The sequence below is a fragment of the Cydia strobilella genome, chromosome 17 (genome assembly GCF_947568885.1).
Source record: "Cydia strobilella chromosome 17, ilCydStro3.1, whole genome shotgun sequence".
NCBI classification, from domain to species: Eukaryota; Metazoa; Arthropoda; class Insecta; order Lepidoptera; family Tortricidae; genus Cydia; species Cydia strobilella.
Window position 1 is genome coordinate 282,266 of NC_086057.1, and position 8,800 is coordinate 291,065.

Here is an 8,800-nt window from a genome sequence, read left to right on the forward strand (position 1 = left end):
TGGTTTTAGGCTGACACAATCTTCACACATTATGAAACAAGTCAGTAAACGAGTACCAATTATATTCGTACAGTACCGGCCAATAATATTATAAAATATCACCTCCATGTTTTTACGGTATAACTTTTTTTTTATATTTGTGAGTGACTTCCACCTCACTGCTTTAGGTAGTCTAGTAGTATTCCTTTGTAAGGGCGATGAGAAAAATAGGTCTCATGTAATGGTTTTTGATATAGGTTTTTTTTAAATGTATTGTTTACTTCATTTTTTTTTAGAGTTTTTTAGTAATATGCTGAGCCATCATCATCATTATCATCATGTCAGCCGATAGACGTCCACTGCTGGACATAGGCCTCCCCCAAGGCTCGCCACTCCGACCGATCCTGTGCCGCTCGCATCCACCGAATTCCCGCGACCTTCACCAGGTCGTCGCTCTATCTCGTTGGAGGCCTACCGGCAGTTCGTCTTCCGGTACGCGGACGCCACTCCAGAACCTTCGTCGAATATTCGTCATATACTTGTATAAAATGACTAGTAAAATATGCAATTTACAAACTAACCTATATTGTTTACTCTATTTAGGCTCATACAAAAACACTCCAAGGTGATATATTATTGGCCGGTACTGTATGTCCGTTACGTTACTTATAATCGTCAAAACCAAAAAAATCATTAAAATTATAAATATATTAAAATATATATGGCAAGGTATAAGAAACAAATAAAAACCAATATTTTGACATATAGGGACCTATTTAATGTGTGTGCGGTTTATATTCCCGGATACACGTAATATTCCCGATAATATGCCAACCAAAATATTCCCTCGTACCGGCTACCTGCTCCAATCTCCGTCATCCTAGTCACAACCTGCCGTAAAGGAGTTCCCCAAATATTTGCGCTCCCTCAAGTTGCACAAACTTAAACGCAAGATTAATGGAAAGCTTTCAAATTACGCAAGGCGTTTAGATTTAAGTAAATTTATCGTATGTGTGTATTATATATATATATATATATAATAGCGCAAACTTTAGTTTTTGAGTTTGGTTAACATTCCTGGACACTGGACACAAAAAAATATTGCTAAAAACATGCCGATGGGGAATATTACCAGGAACTAAAATATTTCTACGTGACAACACTTGACGACCGGTCACCGGACCGACCTGGCCCGGTCCGGCCTAGTGGGGAGTGGCCCTGCCTGTGAAGCCGATGGTCCTGGGTTCGAATCCCGGTAAGGGCATTTATTTGTGTGATGAGCACTATTTGTTCCTGAGTCATGGGTGTTTTCTATGTATTTAAGTATTTATATATCGTTGTCTGAGTACCCATAACACAAGCCTCCTTGGGCTTACCGTGGGACTTATTCAATCTGCGTAAGAATGTCCTATAATATTGATTTATTATCACTACATGTAATCCTAGCAACAGCCGTAAAGGAGTTCCTCAAATTTTGCTCTCGTACGAACTTAAAGACAAGATTAATGGAAAGCGTAAATTCAAATTAGGTAAGATTGTAGATAGTAAGCTCTTATTTATTGTTTATTTTATGAGCATTATCTCCGTTAGCTTTTTGCTGACTCGCCTGTTCTGAACATTTTTGCTAGTCAGCGAGAAGAAATTAACAGGCTGTGTATTAACAGTAGGTAAAGTTAGACCAAGATAAGCCTGCAACGATTTTGATAGCACACGCAGTGGAAGTGTTATTTATACGTCATAATTTCATAGAAGTTTGATGTTTAAAATAACAATTGCACTGCGTGTGTTATCAAAATCGTTGCAAACTTGTCTTGGTCTAATTCTAACACTCTTAACGTAAGGTAGAAAATATAAAATTATATTTAAACCATTTATCTTTTATTATTCTTCTGAGGATCGCGATCACATGTAATTTGTCTCCATTTTGTGCGGTCATAAGCCATGTGGATTGCATGGTGCAGACTGTTCTACAGTTCCACCCCACCATCCCACACATCCATCCATCCAATCATCTGTCATACAAACAATAGCATATTGTAAGCGTACTACTTCCGGATTTTGTTTCCATAGTTTAGCTAACACGTACAAATAATTTTAGCGACCCGGAAAATTCAGTTTGCTAGCACACTTGAAGCTTCGAAATTCGTAGTGAAATCACAATTGGAGTCGTATTGCGGGAGTCCCCGTGTCGCGAGCGAGGATCTACCGTCGATCTTCGCTAGATGGGCCGTGCGCAGGTATCATATCGCAACTTCGAAAAATGTTTGCCCGATGTTTCATTTTCGAAATTGTCATTTGTTGAACTCTTCTATTATTACAATTGTTAGATGTTAGATACCTATTGTTTTGACTATGAAATTTATTTTTGTGTAATATCTTGACATTTAATTTTCTGTGATATTTTGGTGGTAGTGTATACATATTGTTCGTTTCTTATTGTACTTGGAAATAAGTATTGTAAATATTGCATGCCTTCTCTGGTAGAACATAAGACACGCTTCTTTTAAATGTTTATCACCTATTTAATACAACTATGTTCTTGCAATAAATTATTGATTGATTAATTGATTGATGGATTGAAAGGTTTTGAAAAAAAAATGACGCGTTCCACCAAATGATAATTTGGCAAATGAAATGACGAACAAAAAATGTTTCGAAGTTGCAATAGGTAACGCAATATCTAAGTTAAAGCTCGGTGATTGGTGCAACGGAGTCATGTTATTGTGGGCATGCAGGCTGCTAGGCATTTGTCGACAAAAAGGCATTTAAACGTTAGAAATAAACCTTTAAATAGTTTTATTTCATATTTAGTATTTAATTGTGGGCATGCAGGCTGCTAGGCATTTGTCGACAGAAATACATATGTTTCAATAGTTTTATTTCATATCTAGTAAGTTAAAACTCGGTGTTTGGTGCAACGGAGTCATGTACAATTACAGGTATGCGGGCTGCTAGGCATTAGTCGACAGAAAGGCATCTAACGTTAAAAATAACCTTTAAATAATTTTATTTCACATCTAGTAAGTTAAAGCTCGGTGTTTGGTGCAACGGAATCATGTAATTGTGGGCATGCGGGCTGAAGGCTGCTAGGCATTTGTCGACAGAAAGGCATCTGACGTTAGAAATTAACGCGTCTTGGATGCCTTACGTTTGTACCAGTCTATAGATATAACTAAACGGAGACGCCTTGTCTGTAATTTTCTGTACAAAAAGTCTGCCAATTTTTGCCGACACAAAAAGAATGGTGTTATCCTTATTAGCTAGCCATGTTTTATTATGAGAATTATTCGTTTCTTTAAATTATTTGATTTATAAATACATACTACCTACTGCTTACAAAGTTTAAGCACAAGTATGTGTGTTGGCCGTTCTCCGGTCAGAATATCGAAGCAAGTTTCCAGCATTCAGTGCAATGAAAAGAAATAGTAATTCCTTTCACAATCAGCCCTGGGCCTGTGCCAACACCGTATGGAAATATCTAGAATGTACTAGATATTTTAAATGTCTTGCCCATTCGAATACTAAAAAATTTAAATGGCTTGTCCTAATTTCTTTGGTTTATCTGAGATACTAGTTGAACCTTTACAGACCGTACCGACTTACTTTCGTTCTGACTCGTTTTCGAAAGAATGAGTAACGATGATAACCATATTTATTCGAGAGCCACACGGACCTAGCCGCCGCCATACAATCGATGAAACGCTCGCATTTTAAAACAGCAGTCTGAATTAAAATGAAATTTGACATGAACATTCAATTACGGACGGAAAACTAGCTCTAACTTTTTTGTTTTTCTACATGTGTTACGGCCCGGCCACGACATCGCGCGGCGGCGGCATAGGTAGGAACGAAAGGTCCGATCGCTGTGTCTCGCTCCAACCTATGGCCGCCGCTCGCCGCTGCCGCCGCCGCGCGATGTCGTGGCCGGGCCGTAATGCGTATGAACCGGCTACCAGAAAGAGGTTTTTACTCACATATAATCATTCTCTGCGGAACTGCGCTTGCCAGGGAGGTCGATTCTAATTTAACAATTTGTTATGATTTTGACACGACCTCTTGGTTATTGGCGCGCATCTTACGCAGCATGCAAGCGGCACGGGCAACCAATCAGCCTGAGCGATCATCAAGTTCGTATCAAAATGAGACCAAAACCGTAACAAATTGTTAAAACTGAATGGGGCTCAGTCGCTTTATCTCCGCCATATTTCACTCGCGCAAAAAGTGCCGCCGAAATATCGCGCGGCCGTTTGATTGATTGTAAAGTGTGACGGATGTTTATTGCCAGTTCAAATTGTATCGCGCGGGAAAGTTCCAAATTTAAAATATTCGAGTTAGAGAAACAACCGCCCTTAGTACCTACACCCAAGCGGCTGCCGTGAAGCTCAAAAAGTGGTCACGATTATTCATTTGTAGTCTGCTTCTTTCGCACTCATGAAATGTTCATAATATATGTGATGACTTCCCTTTTGCACACTTCAATAGGAATGTTGCCTGTATTTAATAGTACATAACGATACAAGTGCGAAAAATAGGAAATTCGCAACGTGTGCACACACACGATTTGCGAAATACCCATTCGCACATGTATCGTACAACGTTTTACAGTACATATAGGCCTTTAAATTTTTGGCATAGTTACGTTATGTGCTAATTAAAGTAGCACCATATGTACTGTACTAAAATAAATTATTTCACACCATGCACGAAATAAAGCACCGGAAAAATATTTGAAAAACCTAGACCACAGTAGTTATTTTCAGACACATTTTCTATTTAATTCGTTCCTCAGATTTTGCAGTTTTTTTAAATGCCTATAAACTTTGAACGAAGCAATATATTAAAAAAATAATAATGCCAAATTTTTTAGGTCTCATATAGGTCCAATTAACCCAACTATAAACAAAATCCAGAACCTGTAAATTTTTTTGCTGCACGCTTGACGTGAAATGCCCCTAGTCAGACAACTACTGAGCTATCCTTTTATATTTTATAAGCGTTAGCATCCTTCTAGATCTGTGGCCTGCTAACTGTTTACCGTCACGTAATAGCTACTTGTTTTGCCACTATCGTGCTATAAAAAAACTTGTCACGATTGGGGTTTCGTTGCGTATAATAGCTCTAAGCCGCCGTGGATGTCGAGTGTCCATAAGGATAACCTTTATCGAGAAGCTATGGAGGTTCGCGGCAGGTCGTGATCCTTTTGCGATGTGCGATTATTCTCCGTAAGTGGGGTGTGGGTTAAAGGGTCGATGGTGATCTTAGATCATAAAAGTAAAACTATAAGGAATCATTATTGAAAATAAATAAAATAAAACCGCCTCGGATTCGAATTTACCTGCGGTGTGGTTAGCCGGGGCAGAGGCAGACCAAAAAAGAAATGTCGGGACGACCTCGACGCATTTTGCAGAGACTGGCGGGAGTATGCACCGAGCCGTGATGAGTGGCGAAAGAAATGGGAGGCTTTAGAAAATAATACTAGTACTTGTTAAAAAAACTCGTTAATCAATCAATCAATATATATTTATTTCAGACCAAATTACAGTCCATATTTGCTAGTTAAGTACAGTAAAAACACTTATATCTATGTTAGTTTATCCTAAATATTCTAATCCTATCCTAATAATTATTAATTTACAATCTTGGTACTTTAGAGCATGCAACGACAGCCAATGTCGTTTAAAAGGGTTATCTAGTGTCTCCTATTACCGCTAAGAAACTGTTGGTGCTGTCTCGCACGCGACACATCTTGGAGGCTACTCGTTCGCGCATTATTACATAACACTCATCCATGCGGGCTTCAGCAAACATGCCGGATGCGTTGCAAAAACGCGGCAACCCCAACAGCATTCTATATCCGTTATTGAATAAGGAATATTTATTACTGCAATGTTCTGCCACCAGAGTGCAGGACTAGCCTTTTTAGTAAACCATAGAGTAACTTATACTGTACCTTTAACAGGTTTTTGACAAGTTTTCAGAGATAATAAAATATGACATTGATGCATCAAGGCGGTTTGCTTGCTTCGCTATCTGCCTCTTTATCGCTCGAATATGCAAGTGACAGAGATGTTAGATAAAGAAATTTACTTGTTTCACGATAGACCCTCAGATTGTGGTAGTGACGCCCTGGCGCCCCCTACGCAGAGTTTCGCGTATTCCCTAAGGCACTGTAAGCTCTCTTGGTATAGTTAATCCATAGGCTGCTTAAGCAAGCACAACTTTCGTTTACGTACGGGGCAAGCCGGGTCAGGGCATGGTCGGGGTGGCCGAGTCGAGCTAAATAATAAATGCCTTGCGTCTTCACAAATCTTCGTTTCCGTCGTTAGGGGTCCGAAGGTCCAGCTCGTGACGCGTCCATAAGTAATATGGTGCAAACATAAAATACGGAATGACTTTGGGAACTTAAACATTTACGGGGCTTATTGGGACCCGGACAATAGGGTGTTTACGGTTTTCTGCGTGATGACCTTTACCCGCACCATGAGTTTTACGCGGCCTTAAACGCTAGCGACTCAAACGCAGTGCATCTCTCGCTTACACCAATGTCAATACGAAGGAGATGCATTGTGAGTTAGTTTCCGCGATCGCTAGAGAATACGTCAGTGTCAAACTCGTGGCTTACCACGAAGGATACGTATAGGTACCCGACTATAGTACTCATGCTCCCAACGAATGGTCCAAAACTAACTAATATATTCGTTCAGGTGTGAATATTATTTGAATGTCGCAGCTCTAAGGAAAAACATTCTCACAAAATTAAAGGAAAAATGGGAAAATTTATACCTCCGACAGGACTCGAACCTGTGACCATTGGAACACCGGTCCAATCGCTTCTGCCAACTGAGCCACGGAGGCCTATCAGATGTGAGCGAATTTTTTCATCCCTTCCCGCAACGCCTTAAGGGTGGCGCAAATGGTGATGGTGGTGGCTGCCGGAGGTGTAAATTTTTCCATTTAACGCTCGCAGACGTTTCTGCTTCATAAAAAAATATTTTCACATTTTCATTTTTATTACTGGCCAATGAAACTTTTCATGGGCTTAAATTAAATTCTACCGGGTGTTTCCTGTAACAGGAGCAATAAATTAAGCAGTAGGCTGTACTCCTCAAACTGACCAACATTTCAAAATATTTAGATCAGTACGGTTTTTACTTACTATTATTTTTAGTCGCTTTTGGCGACATGTTTCGGATTCTTTGGGAATCCTTCCTCAGGCACGAGTGTCCGCGGCGGTTGTACGTCGTGCACTGCCCGCGCTGCCCGCCTCGTCGCTCGTTGCGCACGCGCTGATGGGGCGCAGTCCGCAGATGGAGTCGTCGAGTAAAAATAATAGTGAGTAAAAACCGTACTGATCTAAATATTTTGAAATATGTCTCACGATAGTTTAAGTGCGATGACCAACATTTGTTCAGCAACTTTTAAAAATTACTTGTGTTTTTTGACTTTCATTACACTTTAAAATTTATTCTAAGACGCAATGTATTGCAAAATTTGTTATGTTTAAAGGGTGACAAGCAACGTCAAACACACAGATGGCAGCGTACATTGAAAATAATATTTAATTAGTATGGAAAAGGTATAATCTAAAAAAATCATAATTTTAAAAAGTTGCTGAACAAATGTTGGTCAGTTTGAGGCGTACAGCCTCCAGTTTCATTTATTGCTCCTGTTACTGGAAACACCGTGTATATGTCAAACCTGCGTTGTATTACAATATTTGTCTTTGTCTGCGCGCTGTACAGTTGAGTCGTTCTCTGCATAATTCCTGTGGGGTTATTTTTGAGCCCTCTACCACAGAATAAGTAACAAAGATAGATATAACACCGTAATAGATGGATACAGTCTAAGGAAAAAACGTGCCCCGAAAATCAAGAAAATTTGATTCTCGTTCAGAGGGCGCTACTAGTTTTGGCCTACAGTCGTATAGATGGCGTTGACGGTTTCGTTTGTTCTTTAACAATTTTAACGCATATCAGTGAAAGAACATGGGTCAAAATCATAAAAATAATTAATGCCAATAAAAAAAAACATTTATCTATATTTAAATACATTCTATCGTATTTTTATAAATCTTAATTTTTAGTTTTAAAGTGTGTCGACAGATGGCAGTGAATTTACTGGGGTTACAAAATTTACTATGACATTACCGCTCTAGTATAAGTTACTCTATGGTATTATCATACAAAACGGCAACGCACCGCCCCGCCCCGACTCGAATTACCTCACCCCGCGACAGCAGATTGACGGCCGTTTGCCGGCCGCTCAGTACTATTTTTAATGGCTCTACTCAGACTTCTATAGTTGTTCTATTTCGTTGGTTATATTAAATAAATGTTGTAAATTGAAATACCGCCCGTAAGTGGTGAACGAGGCTGTTTTCCGGTGCATACTTTACACTGCACGCCAAACATATTGCCAACTTACACAAGCTCCTATCTCACTTCAAAAACCCACACAAATCGACACTCTATATGCACAGTTTTAGGTTCGTTTTCCAATAAAGTTTTACAGTGACATGCGAGAAGGTAAGAGTAGTGGTACAGTTGAAATGTAATTACTAAGGCTCTTTCACTCGCTTGTAAAAATGTGCGGCTTTTTCCTCTTTTTATTTTTAACGAGCACACTGTATAATGTCTTTAGTTCGTTGTCTGGAATAGGGTTTGGTTGTGCACTGGCGGTACAGTCGGCATGAATGGTCCGTTGCACCAAACCTTTTGTCACCATTAAAGTACTTGCTAAATTATATTGTGTGGGAAGTTTCATAGTTCTCTGCTGAGTGATGGGGATCAGTCCCGTACAAGGGTATTTGAGTGTATTAAAA

At 39.5% G+C, this 8,800-nt stretch overlaps 1 non-coding gene across 1 annotated transcript; it reads right to left on the reverse strand.

Annotated features, from left to right (window-relative positions):
• Positions 1 to 6,759: 6,759 nt before the first annotated feature.
• Trnat-ggu (transfer RNA threonine (anticodon GGU)) lies at positions 6,760 to 6,834 on the reverse strand. Its single transcript has one exon. It is a non-coding gene; the product is annotated as a tRNA-Thr (tRNA).
• Between the last annotated feature and the right edge of the window lie 1,966 nt (positions 6,835 to 8,800).